Below are 19,474 nucleotides of genomic sequence, written 5' to 3' on the forward strand. Positions count from 1 at the left end.
ACTAATCACGAGGTTGGCAGTTCAATCTCCAGCTCCTCCTGCCCACAGCGTCCTTAGGAAAGACACTCGGTGTGTTTACATGAACTATGAGAAAAGAAATCAGGTCATGCAGGGAATCAGGGAACACGATTATAATGATATGAAATTATAGGAAGAATAGCTCACTTAATTTTAACTGTGGGGTCAGGGAAGATGCTGCTTCTTTTTTTTTTGTGTGTGTGTCGGGGCAGACTGACAGCACAGTGCGCAGACACAACAGAGTCTGATTTTAACAAATGTTCAGTGGTGGAAACTTATTTGCCCTTCTGCAGGCCACTTTTTTTAGCTTCAGTGCACTTATCTTAAATACAGGGATTGTATGTAATTGAATGTAACACTCTCTCCTTTCATCCAGCCACTTGGTTCCACTCCTGCCATCTTTTGTCATGCACATGCACGCCGATTAGAAACCCTGTTATGTGTTCACAGAAAAAAAAGGAGTCTACCTGGGGAAATCAGGTTTCCCTAACCCAGTACCCTGATCACAGAAATCAGGTTTTATATGACATTGTGGAAATTAGCGTACTGGAGGAAAACGCCTGCAACCTTGATAACACAGTCACTGAACCCGAACTGCTCCCCTCCACCTCCCAGCACCCTGCATGGTAGCTCGCTTCCATCGGTGTGTGAGTCTGTGAGTGTGGGTGGGTGAGTGAAGGGAAATTGTAGAGCGCTTTGGATAAATTTCAGTCACACAACTAGGGCGGCCTCCTAAACACAGTTGATCCGATGTAATCAGTCGGGAAGCCCCTGAGTCAAGTCTCACTTGTTTTTCTCCTTGCACACAGAGTGATGAGGGAGAACTGCACAGTCAGCTACTAGCTTTAACAAACCGAGTCCTCTCTCAAATTTTCCAAACTACAACTGTAACAGAAAGAGCCAGAGCTGAATGAACTGAAACTACTCAGGGTGTAACTGAACCAGGATGAAACACTTTTTTACTTCTTTGGCTGTGTGGAAGTCAGATGGTTTTACATCACAGATGGACAAAGGATTGGATCACCAAAGCTGCTGAGAGTCATTCTCTGGGGACCACGAATCTCTAAACCAAATTTAACGGCAATCCATCCTCTAATTGTTGAGATATTTCAGTCGTGACCAAAGTGGTGGACTGACAGACTGACTCTGATATTAGCCAGGCAAGAGCACGTAAAGCAAATAGTTGTCCAAGCATCTAGAACAACTGTAATTGGAGAGACTATCATGCAGGGGGAGGAGGGGGTCAATAACCACTCAGTGAAGAAAGCATCACATGTGAAGTGGCTGGAAAGATTAACCAATTAAATGAATGACCAGCATCACCACCTCAGTCACTTTGCCCTCGTCTGTGTCCATTCTGGGAGCGGTCTGATGTAACTCTGACATTCATGAGCAAGCGGACAGAGAAACACACTCGTAAAAAAAAAAAAAAAAACGCTAGTACATCAAGCAGAAGTTATTCAGTGACGTAACTATGACAACTGACATTTTACAGACACATTTGAAATATCCAAGGCCACGTCTGTGGGCTAACCTTGCCAAAAGATTTCTGTTGTATTGAGGAAACTGCTGCCATTTCCATCCAGCCTGTCTAATTCAATACATCATAACTCACAAGATAAACCCAGCTCGTGTCTGTTTGCTCTCCATCTTCCTCTCAATCTACTAAAACAGAAAGCATCTAAACCCACAGTCCTGCCAAACAAACCCCTCCCCAGGATCTGATTATATATATCTTGTTTATGGTTAAAAACTCATTATGAAGCTTGCTTGAATACAGAACAGCTCAGACAAACAGAAGCTTACAGCTTTCACAGAGGAACAGGGAAATTATCTGTCACAAGCTAATCCTCAGGGCCAGTGTTGAGGGGGAACAGCAGTCGACAGCAGCAGGAGGAAGAGACCTGTGGTATCGCTGCATGAACTCCGCGGTTGGAGCAGCCGGTTGCTGAAGGAGCTTGGCCATCATCAGACTGGAAGTTATTAATTGCTTTCTGTGCCGCTCTCACACGGGAACAGTGTATATGCATTGAAATACCAATGATGCTAAAGATTTATCATGTTATCATCATCATCATCATCATCATATAGCATGTTTGCCCCTCCCCTTCCCCTGTCTAAAAAGCTACCTCATCAGCAGTGTTTCTGTGTCACTGGTGGCGTTTCTCGCTGCTCCATTTCAACCTAGTTACGTGTATCGTTGCTGTTTTCTTCATCACGGTGGCTAACCACCCGCTGTGCATTTAAACCTACACTAGCTGTGCTCAGGCACTCACAGCTCTCTCCTTCTTTTACTGACGTTCTCGCTAATTCAGATGTTGTTTAGTAAACTCTCCAGATCTGATAGTTTCTTCAGTTTAGCAGTTCTCACCTGGTATTAACATTTAACATGCGTCTTCAGTGATCCAATCACAAGTGGTCAGTTCACACCTGGCTTTAAAATGTGGCTCGAGTGACATCTCACTTCCTTGATTCAAATGCAAATACACAGGTATGTGGTTGTTGTCTTTAGCCAATCAGACAGACGGGTCAATGTGCCTCTATATGTATGTGTGTGTGTGTGTGTGTGTGTGTGTGTGTGTGTGTGTGTGTGTGTGTGTGTGTGTGTGTGAGTGAGAGAGAGAGAGAGAAAGAGAGAGAGCAGTACGGATTGAGTCAATCAATGCACTGTGCACAGTCCTGCAGTAAAATAAGGTTTTACTGAATAATAATAATACACTGTATAATGACATTGTGACGGGAATAAGACTGTGGCAGAGGGTGTCGGTGTGGTCAGGACGCATTTCCGTTCACACTGCTAAAAAAGTGATGGGCTCTCAAATGCATCCTGAATTTGTCCTGGGTGTGTTCACACCTGTACTCAGAGCTGTCCACTTGTGATGGGATCACTCAGGACGGATGTTAATACCGGGGGGGGGGGGGGGGGGGGCGGCTTTCCTGTACAGTGCATCAATATTGTCCATGATGAAGGCAGAAAAGTATGAAAGGACAAAAGAAAAAAAAGCTTAAATGTGTGTGTGTCTTCATACAACTACAAAATAATCACCAACAACATGGACTCCAGGGAGGCTTCCTGTGTGACAAGCCACAACACATACACAACAAAATCCAATAACAGCTACACAGCACACAGACAAACACACAAACGAAACCACTCACAGCTCCACATAATCAATACTGACATGAGATAATGTATATTATGATTTGGTGCTATACAAATAAAATTGAATTGAATTGAAAATTGAACTACAAGGTCACATTAAGACCCCCAACCGGGGACCTGATGTTTCACCTCTGTACTGCCTTTAAGACTATGTGTATACTCACTCACACACACACACACACACACACACACACACACACACACACACACACACACACTTACTGTTACTAATAAAAACATGCAGTGTGTGTCACAACATTGATGATGCTTAACTATTGATTAACACGTCCAACTCCTTAAAACTGGACAAGCCTTCACATCTGCATTGCTAATCCTGACTAAAATTTAATCGTGATGCCTTCTCAAATATTTTTGCATTGCTAAGTAATTCATCTTCTTTCCCTCATGTGCAGGAAACTCAACTGCAGTTGCTTTATTTTTTTTTAAATAAAGCAATTCTAAAATTCAATGTCTATTCAATTAAATTTGTATAAAAATTACAATAACCATATTTCCGGCCCATTGACGCAGTTCTGCTGTAATGTAGCGTACTGGTCCAGCTACTTTAAATTTGTTTGCACCAGATTTGCATAATCACGAATGTCCCTGACTGACTGACTGACTGACTGATAGAGTTGACTGATCATATTTCCCCTGTTGCTCAGCCAAATGCAATGTGACTGAGGTAGAGTTTCCCCGTTGGCCGATGCTTTTTCAAAATAAATTGGCATATATAGTTTCTATTAGGGGGGCGTTCACAGGCTGCAGTGTCGCCAACTTAGCACATTTGATGTTAGATTGAGAGACTTTTCCCTGCAAATAAGCACCAAGCAACGAATCTAGTAACTTTCTGGACAAACCTCGGCTGCTTAAAGAGAGTCGGCAGAGAGATGGAGCAGGAGTTTGTTACCCAGACTAATGCTGTGCTCTGCATGAGAGTCAAAATAAGAAAGTCGCTTCTAACTTTCCCTCTGAGTGATCATTTTCCAAGTAAATACAGCTGAAATCACAGCACAGTCTTTCATTTATGCTTTTGGTGATTTTGCCAGACAGCACCACAGTTATAAAATAAGGATTTTAGCAGCAGCTTGGAGATGGCTCAGAAGTTAACATGGAGTCTTAATGGGCCACGTTTCACTCAATATTTCAAATTTGTTCTGTTGTCATGACAGCAGAGCTTCATTGTGAAGGCTGAATGCAAATACAACATGATGTCAGTTGTTTACAGCGGCTCCACAACAGTCAACAATTATGTCCTCAATTTTGCACACTCACCATATGCAGTCAAGCCATAAACCAGGTTTTGACCTAGTCTTGTTTAGCTCTGTGTGATAGCGACTGTGTTTAATTGATGCATCTTGACTGGAGAGCAGCACTTTATGGAAATGCACTGGTGGGATTTTAAAGTGCTAAATAAATGAAACAAACTTCTAAGTTGAAACCTACCACCTGAAGGAAGCTTCCTGGCTCAGTGTGTTATTCTTTGTTCTGCAGTCTGATTTTACAAGACTCAGTCAGTCAACAAGCCACAAGCAGTGACTCAACACAGACCAGTCACTGAGAGCTGATTGTTTTAACAGGAAGCACAAGAACTGGAGGGTAATAGACCAGGAAGAACAATGTCAATACCTGACACTTCACAACTTCATGATCCCCGGATCTAAACTAGACAGATGCTTAAAACACTGACAAACATTTTCGTCACATTTTGATACTTGCAGCTGTGGACAGTCATGAGAATATTTTTGTTCATGGAAAATTGACATTTTGTTTGGTTCTGTGCCACAGTTTACAGGTGAGGCCTATGACTGCATCATGACCACCTTATCTACCTCTGCAGAAGTGTGCTGATAACTGGCACAATATACTGTGACATTCACATATATTCACATATATGAAAACTGGGACAGAATGTGAATGTCAACAGTTTAAATTGGGGTGAAAGGGGTGTAATAGAGAGTAGGAAAAAGCATAAAAGAAGTCCTTCATGATTTATCAACTAAGCCACACTGACTCTCTGCGTGTCTGACAAATTAGCAAAGGTCTGAGTCATTAGTCAGAGGTGACTCACTGCCTAAGCCTGATTGGCTGTCCAGAGTAGACCTGATTGGATTTACTGGAAAAGATGAGCTAAAGAGGAAGAGATGGAGATATCCCGGGACAAGTAAAAAGACAAGACACAAAATGTGTCTTTAGCCTAGATTTAAAAATAGAGATGAATCTAATATCTAAATCAGAATCAGAATCAGAATCAGAATCAGTTTTATTGCCAAGTATGTTTTGGAATTTTTTCTGGTGATTGGTGCAATTGATCAGCAACAGTGGGGCTCTCTAGCCTTGTTGATGAGGCTAATAGCAGATGGGAAGAAGCTATTTTTGTGGCGAGAGGTTTTGGTCCTGAAGGACCGCAGCCTCCTGCCAGAGGGGAGTGTCACAAAGAGTTTGTGTCCAGGGTGGGAGGAGTCAGCTACAATCTTCCCTGCACGCCTCAGAGTCCTTGAGGTATACAGGTCCTGGAGGGACGGAAGATTGCAGCCAATCACCTTCTCAGCAGAGTGGATGATACGCTGCAGTCTGTTATTGTCCCTCTTCGTGGCAGCAGCGTACCAGATGGTGATGGAGGAGGTGAGGATGGACTCAATGATGGAGGTGTAGAAGTTCACCATCATAGTCCTTGGCAGGTTGAACTTCTTCAACTGCCTCAGGAAATACATCCTCTGCTGAGCTTTTTTGATGAGGGAGCTGATGTTTAGCTCCCATTTGAGATCCTGTGTGATGGTGGTTCCCAAGAAGCGGAAATGCTCCACGGTAGCCACGGGGGAGTCGCACAGGGTGATGGGGGTGGGTGGGGCTGGGCTCTTCCTGAAGTCCACTATCATTTCCACTGTCTTCAGAGCGTTTAGCTCTAGGTTGTTCTGCCTGCACCAGGTCACCAGACGCTCAGTCTCCCACCTGTAGGCAGACTCATCGCCATCAGAGATGAGTCCAATGAGAGTGGTGTCGTCTGCAAACTTCAGGAGCTTGACAGACTGATGGCTGGAGGTGCAGGTGTTGGTGTACAGGGAGAAGAGCAGAGGAGAAAGAACGCAGCCTTGCGGGGATCCAGTGCTGATGGTCTGGGAGTCAGACACATGCTTTCCTAGCTTCACGTGCTGCCTCCTGTCAGACAGGAAGTCGGTGATCCACCTGCAGGTGGAGTCAGGCACGCTCAGCTGGGAGAGCTTGTCCTGCAGCAGAGCCGGGATGATGGTGTTGAAGGCAGAGCTGAAGTCCACAAACAGGATCCTGGCATAGGTCCCTGAGGAGTCCAGGTGCTGGAGGATGAAGTGGAGAGCCATGTTGACGGCGTCGTCTACAGACCTGTTGGCTCTGTAGGCGAACAGCAGGGGGTCCAGGAGTGGGTCAGTGATGGATTTGAGGTGGGACAGGACAAGGCGCTCAAATGATTTCATGACCACAGAGGTCAGGGCAATGGGTCTGTAGTCATTTAGTCCTGTGGGCCTTGGTTTTTTGGGGACAGGGATGATGGTGGAGGATTTGAAGCAGGCTGGCACGTGGCAGGTCTCCAGTGAGGTGTTGAAGATGTCTGTGAACACTGGAGACAGCTGATCAGCACAGTGCTTCAGGGATGATGGAGAGACAGAGTCAGGACCGGCTGCTTTGCGGGGGTTCTGCTTCTTAAAAAGCCTGTTGACATCTCTCTCCAGGATAGAGAGAGACGTTCCTTTGGTAGGGGAGGAGGGGGGTTCTGATGTGGCTCTGATGTGGAGGTTAGTGTCAGGCTTGTCCCATTGTCTTTCAAAGCGGCAGTAGAACTCATTCAGATCGTTGGCCAGACGGAAGTCATTAATGGAGTGGGGGGGTTTAGGTTTGTAGTTTGTGATCTTTCTGAGCCCTTTCCAGACAGAAGCAGAGTCATTGGCTGAGAACTGGAGCTGAAGTTTCTCAGAGTACAGTCGTTTAGCTTCTCTCACCGCCTTGCTAAACCTGTACTTGGACTCTTTAAACCTGTCCCTGTCCCCACTCCTGAAAGCTTCCTCCTTTTGCCTCCTGAGCTGACTGAGCTTAGCTGTGAACCAGGGTTTGTCATTGTTATAACTCACCCTGGTGCGTGATGGGATACAGCAGTCCTCACAGAAGCTGATGTATGACGTCACAGCCTCTGTGAACTCATCCAGACTGTTGGAAGCAGTCCTGAACACCTCCCAGTCAGTGCAGTCCAAACATGCCCGCAGATCCTCTATGGCTTCACTGCTCCACTGCTTTGATGTCCTAACAACAGGTTTACACAGTTTTAGTTTCTGCCTGTATGTGGGAATCAGGTGGACCATGACATGGTCAGAGTGGCCCAGTGCAGCCCGGGGGACGGCGTGATAAGCACCACTGATTGTGGTGTAACAGTGGTCCAGAGTGTTCCCCTCTCTGGTCGGGCAATTAACAAACTGTCTGTATTTGGGCAGTTCATGACTGAGGTTCCCTTTGTTAAAGTCACCAAGGACAATAACTACGGAGTCCGGGTAGGTCTGCTCCACACACAGTATCTGGTCGGCGAGCGCCCGCTGTGCCTCCTGCACGTTGGCCTGTGGTGGGATGTAAACACCGACCAGGATAAAGGCAACTGGTTCCATCATTTTTCTAGCAGCATCCGCAAAGTGTCTCCCGAAATAGCACCCTTATGGTGGCAGTTGTCATGGTTACTATAATAACAGTCATGGCTCAGTTAGGTTTAGGAAAAGATGGTGATTCGGATTAAAAGAAGTACTTCCTCAACATTAGACGATCTTTGTTGTCATGGTTACAATAACAACATTTTCCTGTGTTTTGTTGACCCATCCATGTCGCTCTATAAACTACGTCACCGCACTTTTCCCTTTGCTCCTGTCATCATTACTACGACCACTAGATGTCGCCTAGCAACAAAACCTAACTATGGGTCAGAATAACCTGCTGACAGACGACCTGTTCTTTACTGGAGGACAGTGTAAATCTAGGAGCTGAGTGCCAGTGAATAAGGTCTGTGGGATTTGTTTATCAGAATCAAGGATAAGACCCAGGTATTTTGCATGAGACTTGACATATAGGGTTAGTGGTCTAGTTTACTTGTGCAGAAGCTTCTGGAATATAATAAGTATTTAGTTTTGTTGCTGTTTAATTGAAGCCAATTATTTGCCAGTCTGCCCTTTATGTCCTTGAAAAGGCCCAGGAGAGGTTGAAGGGAACCCCAAGATGTTGGTGGGAGGTAAGCTCCCACTGCATCAGCATCAGGAGATCGTATACTTCCTCATAATGTTTTTTTTTTCTCTGGCTTTGTATGCCTGTATCTATAGGTACAGTGAGAGAGTGACAGGAAAGCTGGGGGGAGAGGGGATGACATGCAGCAAAGGGCCGCAGGCCGGATTCGAACCCCGGGCAGCTGCAGTTAGAACTAAGACCTCAATGGTACGAGCTCTACCAGGTGATCCACCGAGGCGCCCCCCTAATAATGTTTCTATGAAGGTTCATGTTCAGGCTGAAGATAACTGGCCCCAGGATGGAACCCTGAGGTGCTCCATGAGTGACAGGGGCAGAGGAGGAAAACTGACCTGTAACTACTGAGAACGTCCCGTGTTTAAGATAGGATTAAACCAGTTTACTGCAGTACCCTGAATAACAACCCAGGAAGGAAGCGAGGAAGGAAATATAGAAAGTAAATGAAGAATAAAAGCAGAGACAATAAATACAAACAGACAGAGAAAATGGTAGAGACAAGGGCAGAGGAAAACAGACGTGCAGAGAAGAGCAGAAGAGGAAAAGTAGGGATGTTGCAATCAAGTATTTTGGCGTAGATCCCAGTACAACTCACTCCGATCCCACATTTATATTCACTTGAATGACACACCTTATTTTTCACAAAGTTCTGATTCTGAAATTATGAACTTAAATTATTGATATGACGTAAATAAAAATCACTGGAGAAACTGGAGAATGAGAAGATATGTCACTAACATGCTGAACCACAAAAACTGGCTGCAGGGTGGAGGCTCCTCTCACAAATGACTTCTGGTTGACAGTAATTAGTGACAGTTGATAGGACCAGAGTAGAGTTCAGTACAAAACAGATTGGAATTTGAATTGGATTTATTTTAATGGTAACTGGTCCATTAAAATGTGGCCAAACTGACCCCAGTACTGATACCTAGGATCAGGGGAATGAGAAATATCATGAAAAAGATGTAAGGAAAGTGACAAAGTGACAAAGAAAACAGTCAACAAGGAAAACATGACAAAAAAAGAAAAAATGAGAATAAGAAATAGAAAAAAGATGACGGTGTAAGATAAGAAGTTAATGGAGAGGAAGTGAAGACAGCCTCCCAATGCAAGCATAAAGCATCCAATGCAATCCCAGCATGCATAGCAGAGCCTTAAGTGGCGAGTTCATCCTATAATGATGTTGACAGGTTTAATGCAAACACCCGCGCACACACACACAGTGTGTGTGTGTGTGTGTGTGTGTGTGTGTGTGTGTGTTCAAACACCCTGCCTCCTGTGTCCCTTAAAAGCTCCTGTACTTAGCAGCTCCTGTCTCATCCCTCTCTCTCTCTGTCTATCCTTTGTGTTTCCTCATCACATCAGCCCTCACTCCGTTTAATCCGTCTGGAAAGTTTTCTGTAAACAGCTATTTCTCATGAGGGTGTGTGTGTGTGTGTGTGTGTGTGTGTGTGTGTGTGTGTGTGTGTGTGTGCAGGATAGAAGGAATTTAAAAAAAAATTATTTTTAAAAAGACTGAATGAAATGAGGAATGTGTCTGGTCTGAGTGATCTGATAATGAGTGAGCAAGAAAAGGACAGCGAGACAAAAGAGGATGAAAAGGGAAAGTAAAACAGAGACTAAATAAAACACCGGGAGCGAGAGACATAGTAAAAGAACACAAAATGGGGAGAGAGAGAGAGAGAGAGAAAGATACTGGGATAAAGAGAAGAAGGGGGCAAGTGGGGACCAGAGGAAAATAAAGAGCGAGGGATCAAAGAATACAAAGAAAGCTGAGAAGCAACATGAGTCCACTGGAATTTAGACAAAAGCATTTTTCACTGGAAAAACTGTCTGAGAGAGTTCTCTCTCTCTCTCTCTTTGTTCTCTAGCTGAACCTCTCTCGCCCTCGCTCCCAGCCCTCCACTTCTCCCTCGGCCTTCCCTGGTCTTCTATCCCTCCATCACCCTGCTCACACCAACAGTGTTGTTTTTCTATTCAAAGTAGAGCAAAAAAAAAAAGTAATCAATTAATCAATCAACAGAAAAATAATCTGTATCTATAGGGATTTTTTTTTTCCAATTTTCAAGCAAAGGCCCAAAATAAATCTCTGGGTACACTATGGCATCCAAGTTGTGGCTTGTTGCTACTTTAACACTTAAATTCTATAACACTGGAATATCCATGTGATCTGACTCAGGCTGCTGAAGCCTCATATTAGCTTCAGATAAACCTGCGTGCGTTTTTTGTCTCCCATCACGAACACTGTCAGTGCAATATAAAGACATTCTTTAATGGCCAGTATGACCGGGGGCATAGCGTTGCACCAGAACCACGCTCAGCCACTTTTTTTTTTTCTCCAAGTGAGGATGCCCCAGTGTTTTGAGGTCTTTTTCGTGGTGTTTTAGCACTTCCTGGTGTGGTTCCGTTTGAACAGGAAGTAGCTCTCATGTGATCTGAAAGCAGACATTTTCTCCTCAAGCAGGCCAAGGAGCAGACACACATCCAATCTGCTGCCATCCTTTTGTTTGTGAAAGCATCACCTGTAAGCTTCTCCGTTCTATGATGATATTTGTGAGGAAGATGCTTTTGTGAACTCTGTAAGACATATGTTGTAATTGCTGAGATGTAACAGGTGCTCACCTGGTTTGGAATTGATATTGGCTAAAACAGAGCGTAGGCTATTATCATAACTGTGTTGTATGTAAAGTGCAAGTGCATTATCGGAATTTCATATACATTTACATTTACATTTAGTCATTTAGCAGACGCTTTTTTCCAAAGCGACTGACAGAAAGGGGAACAATCAAGGTTAAGTGTGATAAGAAGTGTTAGCGCAGCAATAAGTGCTAGTGATGATTCTTTAAGTGTGGATTTGCTATGTAGTGCTAAGAAATCTGTATCAGTAGTCTGTGGTCGACCAACTACTGGTATTGTGAAAGTTGTGTTGTGTAATCCATGTGTGATTTCATTCCATTTTATTTCATTTAGTCATTTGGAAGACGCTTTTATCCAAAGCGACTTACAGAAAGGGGAGGGCCACTCAGAGCGGGGCCGCCTGCAGTGAGGACTATAGCCTCAACACATGGGGCGGGTGCTCTACCCACTGAGCTAAACACCGTTTATGGTAAAATTCAAATATTTTGGTTTATTGAAAATTCATATGGTGTGTAGCAGTAAGTCATAGCTACCTTGTCACTGCACCAGCTCTAACTCTTGAATTTTTTATGCATTTTGTGGTGTTTTTCTACAGTTTCACTCTAGATTCATAAATGCTACGTTCTACAATGGCATCTCATTAAAGGCACAGCTAAGATGGTCCCTGACTCTCGTGCATCGTGCTTGGACGGAGTCTGGCTTGTTAAATTGCGTTGCCATATAATGAGAACAGTGTAGAGGAAATAACGTCCTCTAACGTTTCTTTGCACAGAAACACCACAGTCAGCCTGTTCCACTGCTTCCACTAAGCTGCTGCAGATGAAAACTAGCTTAGCTACATTTTCATTGAGCCTGATCTCTGCCTGCACCACAACCCTTCCACAGAGTGGATGTCTCCAACGCAGCTCAGCACAAGAAAGTAAATGAAATCATTCAAAACACAAACTACATGTGTTCATTAGCCTATGCTGCTTAATGCTACGCTAACTACAACCTACTACATCCGTGGTATAATCTACTACTAGCTAATTCCTTAGCAGCTACTGAGCTAGATGTCTAGCTGACTGTCATGTAATATTCTCAACATGATGAAGCCTAAAGTCTATTAATTGTGTGGTCAGTTATAGTTGACTATAGTTATAGTTGGGAGCAGTGGTCACACAACCTTCAAAACGAGCCACAACTTCACTGTGCGCCTGTCTCCAGGAGGAATGATTATACGGGTGCTGATAGTAAAACCACACTTCTCCTGTACCTCACCATGCCTCAGAAACATAGACACTTTTAACTATCAAACCTTTTCTTCATTTATCAGAAGAAGCAAAAAGCAGCTCAGCTGTACAACCTGGTCTAAATAGGAATCAATGTTCATTAAAAATCAGGAACTGTCTGATCAAAGAAACAAAGAAACAACACTACAAAACGAACCAAGCACAAGAAGCAAGTTTTTGTTACTCGACTGTTACTTCACACACATTCAAGTAGCAAGAAGCATTAACAGCTTCTGAGATAATGATGAAGTTAAAATGAATATATCCCAACAAACCTCAAACTTTTCACACATTTAGGAAAAAAAGCTGAACAGCTGTAGAGAGAGAACAAAGGTAATACACTGACAACAGCATGTGGGCGTAAATATAGAGAAACTGTTCATGTTAGCGGCATCAACGCTGATTACACCAATCAGAGGTCACGAAAATGAATGCTGAGTCAGTGTGCACATATGCAGAGACAAGCCACCCAGTCCAGTGGCAGTTAATTAGCATGTGACTTCTTGAGCTATGGCCAGAATGTGCTTTGTGTGTCACAGTGACCTTGACCTTTGACCACCAAGTGAGTCCAAATTTCTAGAAGCTTCCTCAAGGTGAGGTAGTGAGATATTGTGTTCATGAGAAGGGGACGGACAGACGGACAACCCGAGAAACATATAGATAAAACTAAAATTACATTAACCATAATAAAGGATAGGCCTACACATGTACATCACAAATACACACACAATGTGGCAATATTCCCAACACACACAGAGCCGTGAAGCTCATACACATGCACACACAATGATGCAGTACATAAAAAATGCATTGCAAACCCCCAGAGCCCCTGTTCTCATGAGCACAGTCAACTCCCCCACCCCCTCCTCACACACTGTGTAACCCTATCTTTGTGAGGACACTCACTGACATATCACATTCTCTAGCCCCTTACCTCAACCATCACAGTTAAATACCTGAACCTGAACACAACATCATAGCTCTGACCAAGTCTTAACCCACAACAATTTCAAGTTGTGATGACCAAATTGTCCTCACACACACACACACACACACACACACACACACACACACACACACACACACACACACACACACACACACACACACACACACACACACGTGTCCTGGCGGGGAGGGTCTGTCTCCATCCCTGATCTAACAGCTGTCAGGCTCCGCCCCTCCCCATCCCCATTACTATGGCAACACCATAAATAATAGAGGCCGCAGTGCATGCTGGGAGCCATCAGGCCAGAAAGGCAGAATCCCATTACAGCGAACTTACATAATGTGAAATGCTCGTGTTTCCCTCGGTGAACCACAGCACTGTCCACTGATGTGCTGCTGCTTGACTCCTCTGAAATGTCTTTAGTGTGATGAATGATCTCATGAAACTGTGGCTACAGCGTAACCTGCCCCTCCACCAGAGCTGATGGCTGAGAAAATGAATCCTGGAAACCCCCAGTGCAACAAATTACTGAGAAAGAGCGCATATTTAATAAATCGCTCAATTTCTCGGATAAAATAACACATTCAGCAGTCAGGAATGAATTGGCCTGTCTTTGCCTCTTTTTCAGTGACTTCTCAAAGATGTTATTTGGCCTCAAATATGCAGAGAATTTAGCAGATGCCACATTAAAATATACTGAATGTGAAGGAGCACAAGGGCGACACCACAGACACTTTCCTTCATTTCTATGTTTATCAAGATGCATTGATATGGAGCTATGCAGGAGCAGGAACCGGGCCTGAGGATATCAGGAGCTGGAGATGACTGGGATGACACACAGGAAAACCAGACTGCGACCACCACCTCAAAGTCCTGATGGGAGTTTTGTTGTGAGAAGATACGGTGAGATTTCATGACTCCAAAACTGAAATTTATGCAAAAAAATTATTAAAAGAAAAGCTGGGCTCCCCCCTGTTATATTTTCTGGTTGTGTCCTTTAAGTCGTTCTTATATTGGCAAATCTTTGCTAAAGAGATAATGAAAATATTTGAAATTGAAGTTGATTGCACTAGTTTTGCAGTTCACCTGAGTAGGTTTCCATGTAAGATAATGGCACTAGATGAATTTTCTTTCAAATATAATGTAGAATATCATTAAAATATCATTACGTGGCTGCACCCTAAGCCCTCAAATATGTGAAACAATGTATAAGATGTAAACCATTACAAATGTAACTGAAATATCATATTTCTGTACAAGTATTGTGTTGGCCAAGCCATTTAAAGTGAAAATATCAATAAAAAATAAAGTTGAAACAAGAAAAAGATGCTAGTGTCAATCCTGCATGTTATAATTCAGGTTTATAACAAAATGGGGGTTTTTTTTGTTTTTTTTTTTACAGTTTTTGTTCTTTATTTTGTGCTTTACCACTTTACCATGAAGTCTAACGAGAGGCTGTCAAGATGATCAAACAGGTAAAGGAGCCAATTATTTAGTCTGATCTCTGATCTAAACCACATTATCCTGAAGCTAAAGCTGAGTGAGTGAGTGGAAATGTGTGTGTGTGTCTAACTCATCTGAGCACTGCAGGTCAGTGCTGAAGCAGGACGTCGCTCTGTAAACTGATGGATGTTTAATCATTTTACCGTTCACCTTCATTTTCTCATCCAGAAAAATTCAAAATTTCCATTTCCAAAATGTCCGACTGTCTCACTTCTCATTTCCTGGCCCACCTCACTTCGTTTTAGAAATGCCACTGTGTTTCCAGAAATACAGGCGTGAAGGCCCAATTACCAGAATTTAAGTGCCTTTCCACACAAATCACTGCATCCACATGAACCCAACTGTCGCTGTCTCAACTCACTTATATAATATTCTGTCAGCCACTCCTACGTCCAGCTCAGTCACTGCCTCAGTGCCTCTGAGCAAAACACAGAATCCCCAGCAGAGGCTCACAATTACAACGAGGGTTGAACTGCTGTTTGTGTAACATCAGCCAAGCTTACCTGTTAAAGTCGTGTCTGGGTCACTCCGCTCACAGAAAGGCTGAGGGACAGATTCAACCTTCAGCCTGCACAGAAACAGACACACACCTGTTACCACACACTGTTCATCACAGCGTCGCTCTAAGGGTCCAGCTTATCAACAGCAATTCAAATCAATTCAGTACTTTGAACGCTTCCAACAGCACTTCCTGAGCTGTTAGCATTTTATGACCCTTCATCAAGTCCCATCTTTATATTCCTGCAGTCAACAGAGCAGAAAGAGAAGGACATGACAGCGATGACACTTAAATGTCACTTTGAATCACAAATTATCACAGAAAGAAGAAGAAGAGTATAAGATAGAGTTGGACTTTCCACACAACTGGTCATGGTAAGAAATTATCAAAACACTGGTAAGAGGAAGCATGTGTGATGTCCATATGTAAGAATGAAGTAAATGATTTACTGAATTTTCATGTCCTACCACACACACACACACACACACAACACAATTAAACTACGCTCGTCTCCACATACTTTTGTGTACTTTGACTGTGAGTTTCACTGAAGTGAAATCTTCATGCTACACCATACAGTGATATTTGTATAGTGGGCATCCACAGAGGTTGGCAGAGGTTTGGAGACAGTATCTTCATGCATACAGCCAAGTCCACAAAAACAGACAGAGACACAGACTTCAATAATTCCAGGTCTGATGTGGAAGGGCCTGCCTGGCCTGCACAGAGCCCTGACCTCAACCCATCCAACACCTGTGGGATCAACTCCAATGGAGTGAATGTGGGGCCACAGTGAGCAGAGAGAAATCCTGTGCTAACCTTCTGGAGTGGTGTTTCAGTGTGGATAGCCAACTTCTAGAAACTGACCTGAAGTTTATTTGTGCAGAAGGAATCCCAGTCACACAAAAGTTAAAATACATTCACATTCGTGTAGACGTGGCTACTCTTTTTCTTTTGTTTCGTCTTTCGACCTCTTCCTTTCTTACCAGATGGGGTCCACATGCCGCCACCCAAACCAACAGTCTGCTATCTCGTGCGTGAGCTGGAAACTGTTTAGCATGCACACAGCAAGTTGGTGTCATTGTCTGCTAAGACAGGAATGAACAGATGAAGGTTTGAGGGAGAGAGAGGGAGAGAGGGAGGGCAGGAGGTGAGATTGTTAGCCCTGCAGCTGTCCACACATTCACATCTTACTGTGAGAAAACACACACACACACACACACACACACACACACACACACACACACACACACACACACACACACACACACACACAAACACAGCCAGAAGGTTGGGCACATGTAGCTGTAGATTATGGCTTATTAAGGTGTTGCTAATGCGACATGGCGCCACCTGTGTGTGTAACTATTTCACCTGTGTTGCTTAAACACACACACACACACACACACACACACACACACACACACACACACACACACGCTCAGAGCGACAGTTGGCATTGTGTTAGTCTTTGCTAATCACAGATATACCTCCACTCACCAAGCTGCACTGGTCCAGGCTACTTCAGCAGTCAGTTCTGATTTCAGAGGTAAAGACACAAGCAACATTCAGTCTCACAGTTTTATAGATCAATTTATCAATCGTTCACGTCTGCGCTTCATAGATCAAAATGAGAACCTCAGATGAGACCAATCATCACATGCTAACGCTGTGACAAAAGGTTTCCTCTGGCGGCCATATTGGAAATCCTTAACCACCTAAACAAGCCGGTTGAAGTAGGTCAGCAAAGCTTTATTTACGTAGTACGCTTTAAACCACAGTTGCAAAGTGCTTCACACTCACACAAACACACACATGCAGTGTAGATGAATGAAGAATACATCATAATATACAACACAGCACAGTCAGAGACAAGCCCAAACAAAAAATGATCCAAAATGAAGAAAGGGATGAAGCCGGGTTTTTAGAAGCTGCTTAAAACAGTCCAGTGATTCAGCAAATCTGATAGAGCGGGGAGCGTGATTCCAGAGGGTTTGGGGCTGAAACAGCAAAGGCATGATCACCTTTTGTTTTGCAGTTGGAGCAGGGGGATGGGCAGAAGGCAGAGATTTGAGTAGCAGAGTGATCGAGACGTGGAATATGCAATGAGGATATCAGAAATGTAACTGGGGTCAAGGTCATGCAGCGTCAGTAGGATCTTGCAGTGTATTGTACATTTTACAGAAAGCCAGTGGAGGGATGCAAGAACAGGACTAATGTGGCACCAGCAGTTTCTAGTTAACAGCCTGGCAGCTGCATTTTGAGCCAACTGTAATCGATTTATAGCCGCTGATGGATGTGTGGAGGGAATTACAATAATCACGACGGGAGAAAATGAAAGTCTGCATTAATAGTTCATGAAATGAGAAAGATAAGATGAATCTGATTTTAGCAACATTTCTTAAAGGTCCAATATGTTCCTGTTTTCCAGTGTATTATTTGATAGAATAGTGTTAAAAAGATTAAAGCTAGAGAGACCAAACAAAACACTAATAAGACGTCAAATTAAAATACAGCAGATTTCAGGTAAACACTTGCCAAAACCAAATCCTGCAACACTGGACGGTGGGTCTGGGAGGGCCGTGCCGGGGGCATAGCTGAAGGTGGTGGTGTTTTGTAAATTTACTCGTTTTAAGGAATACGGGCTGTGTCATCTCTCTGTGGACTGAGCGCTTTGAAATCTCACTCTCTACAACATGGGACCATTAAATAGAGAAAACTGGACTGGACGAGCTTAGGGTTGACAAGGGTCAAAAGTCACACGCTGATCACACTGAGATTCTCAGCGTTAGATTTGATGTTGGGGGGAAATGACTAATGCCATACATTCAGCTCCATTTGTAACAACGTCACTGCTAGAACAGACTGGGCAGGTTTAGCTCCAAATTAGCTCCGTCTGTTCAAGTCAACACCAAAGCATCAACAACACCGATATGGAGATCAGCCGAAAAATCCAACATGTTTCCCCTAAACCAGATGTCCGTCTCATCTGGGGGGTGAAACACACACATACAGTAAGTTGGACGACTTGTGTGTGTAATGTACTTGGCAGAAAAACGTGAGAGTAATTGTGTTTCATGGCTGCAAGTCTAATTATTCCTGCTGAGCATGCTGATATCTGATGAATGCTGACAAGCAGCTGGGTTAGACACACACAGTCGAAATATGTTGGAGTCACACACCAACAATCTAACACTACATTTTTGGAGGTCTTGCAGCAGCAGTGGCTTTTAATGATTTAGAGAAATAGGTGTAAGTTTAAGAAGGTGTTCAGTGCGGATTAGGGCTCCCACCACTGCTGATTCTCTTCATCTGTGATTGATAAACTGGAGGTTTTCTCTATTCATTGATTCTTTGAACAGTAAAACGTCAGAAAATGATGTAAAATGCACATCACGGTTCCTCAGAGCTCATGTCTTAACATTGCTTTTGTTTGTCCGACAATGCAAAACTGAAGGATTTTCAGTTTTCAATCAGAGAGGAGGGGAAAAAAAATATTCACACTGAGCAGTCAGAGCAAGTGTATTTTTTTTCTTTGCCACTCCCGTTTAAAAAAAAAAATTACTTAAACGATTAACAGATTGATTCAAGATTGACTGACTAATCATTTCAGCTATAGTTTCTACCAAAACCTGGCTCTTTGGTATCAGTAACATGGTTCATTTAACACACTGCTGTTAACGCTATATCTTAACACTAACTAGCAAATAATATGTGCTATGAGAGAGAGAGAGAGAGAGAGAGTGCATGTAAAGGGCAAGCTGACACGCTTGACTGGCCATATTTAAAATTTGGAGAGTGTGTTGAGGCGGAGGAGGGTGTGTTGTTCCTGTCTCTGTTAAAACGGAGGTGAGAACACAGTATGAAACATACCCCTGGGGAAGGGACAAGTTGGGAGAGAGACAGAAAATGAGAGGGATGGATCTTGGCTCGAGAGTAAAGATGAGAAGAAGAGAAAAAAAAAAAAAAACAGGAAAGAGGCTGAGATAGAAACTCTGAAAACAAATCTGACAAAACCTTTCCATTCTAAAGAGAGCGAACTAACTAGTTTATGCTGATTTTTCTTTCAGGACTTTTCAAACATCTTGCAGAGGGGGCTTTACAGTACCGATAAATAGATCACCCATTCAAATTATCTGAATCCCACAAACACCTCATTCCCCGCTTCCAGCTGATTTCCATGTATC

The 19,474-nt window shown here is 43.4% G+C and overlaps 1 protein-coding gene across 5 annotated transcripts in view; it reads right to left on the reverse strand.

The window, feature by feature from the left end:
* The window catches only part of pak1 (p21 protein (Cdc42/Rac)-activated kinase 1), a 65,073-nt gene that overhangs the window by 37,546 nt on the left and 8,053 nt on the right, over positions 1–19,474 (reverse strand). For 3 of the 5 annotated variants that reach the window (XM_071496685.1, XM_071496684.1, XM_071496688.1), the window contains one exon: positions 15,292–15,356. The exons of the other annotated variants lie outside the window; for them this stretch is intronic. The gene's annotated coding sequence lies outside the window, so the exon portion shown is untranslated. The remainder of the gene's footprint in view (positions 1–15,291; positions 15,357–19,474) is intronic. 5 annotated transcript variants of the gene reach the window in all.

Source organism: Trachinotus anak, unplaced genomic scaffold (assembly GCF_046630095.1).
Source record: "Trachinotus anak isolate AG129_WGS33_773 ecotype Australia unplaced genomic scaffold, CSIRO_AGI_Tana_v1 ptg000014l, whole genome shotgun sequence".
NCBI classification, from domain to species: Eukaryota; Metazoa; Chordata; class Actinopteri; order Carangiformes; family Carangidae; genus Trachinotus; species Trachinotus anak.